Source organism: Arachis hypogaea, chromosome 13, assembly GCF_003086295.3.
Source record: "Arachis hypogaea cultivar Tifrunner chromosome 13, arahy.Tifrunner.gnm2.J5K5, whole genome shotgun sequence".
Lineage (NCBI taxonomy): Eukaryota > Viridiplantae > Streptophyta > Magnoliopsida > Fabales > Fabaceae > Arachis > Arachis hypogaea.
In genome coordinates this window covers 115,113,680-115,115,053 of record NC_092048.1, presented here as the reverse complement: position 1 = coordinate 115,115,053, position 1,374 = coordinate 115,113,680, and the positions used below count along the sequence as shown (strand labels likewise).

Sequence of the window (1,374 nt, the reverse complement as noted above, 5' to 3'; positions counted from 1 at the left end):
ATTCTTCTTGGATCCAAGTTTTAATTCTTGTTTTGATTTAGTTTCTCCTTTTAATTTCTTGTTGCTACTACTCTATTCTTCTTAGTTCTCTTGTCAATTTTACTTTTATGTCTCTTTTTATGTTCATGAGCCCTTTGTTGGATTTGGATCTTTTCTTTAATGAAATTTAATGTTTGATGTTCTTTCAATTGTTGATTTGAGTTGTGAATTTACTTTCCTTGCAATTTGTAGTTGGTAGATTTTACTATTCTTGCACATTTATTATGCTTTCTTTTTATGCCTTCCAAGTGTTTGATAAAATGCTTGGTTGGATTTTAGAGTAGATCTTGAGCATTCTTGAGCATTCTTGGCTTGGAAAGAGTAAGTGGGCAATCTTGAGTCATGTAAAACCCAACTCATGTTGGTGATCTAGAGTTGTTAGCTAATATTGTTTCCATTGACGCTAATCTTTTGCTAATTTAATTAGTAAGTTGATTAGGACTTTTGGATTGAGATTAGCTAGCCTTGTTAGACTTTCTCTCATGGAAGATAATATGATACCTTCTTCCAATGTTGGAGATGACGTAATAAGATAAATTCTTGTTTATATTTGTGACATGATTAATTAGTCTTGTTTGACATTCTCCCGATGTGTGAGTTAACTAAATAAGATGACTTAATCATGCATGACTAGGATAGAAAGCGTATGGTTGGACTCTCAACCTAAGGATAGCCTGAACTCTTGGGATAAGCTGGTCAAGGCTTTCCTAGCCAAGTTCTTTCCTCCTCAAAAGCTGAGCAAGCTTAGAGTGGATGTTCAAACCTTCAGATAGAAAGAAGGTGAATCCCTCTATGAAGCTTGGGAGAGATACAAAGGACTGACCAAAAAGTGTCCTTCTGACATGCTTTCAGAATGGACCATCCTGGAAATATTCTATGATGGTCTGTCTGAGTTATCTAAGATGTCATTGGATACCTCTGCAGGTGGATCCATTCACCTAAAGAAAACGCCTGCAGAAGCTCAAGAACTCATTGACATGGTTGCAAATAACCAGTTCATGTACACTTCTGAAAGGAATCCTGTGAATAATGGGACGCCTATGAAAAAGGGAGTTCTTGAGATTGATACTCTGAATGCCATATTGGCTCAGAACAAAATATTGACTCAGCAAGTCAATATGATTTCTCAGAGTCTGAATGGAATGCAAGCTGCATCCAACAGTACTCAAGAGGCATCTTCTGAAGAAGAAGCTTACGATCCTGAGAACCCTGCAATAGCAGAGGTAAATTACATGGGTGAACCATATGGAAACACCTATAATCCATCATGGAGAAATCATCCAAATCTCTCATGGAAGGATCAAAGGCCTCAACAAGGCTTTAATAATGGTGGAA

At 36.8% G+C, this 1,374-nt stretch overlaps 1 non-coding gene across 1 annotated transcript; it reads right to left on the bottom strand.

The window, feature by feature from the left end:
• Positions 1–779: 779 nt before the first annotated feature.
• LOC112738539 (small nucleolar RNA R71) lies at positions 780–887 on the bottom strand. The gene has a single exon (XR_003169495.1). It is a non-coding gene; the product is annotated as a small nucleolar RNA R71 (small nucleolar RNA).
• Positions 888–1,374: the final 487 nt, after the last annotated feature.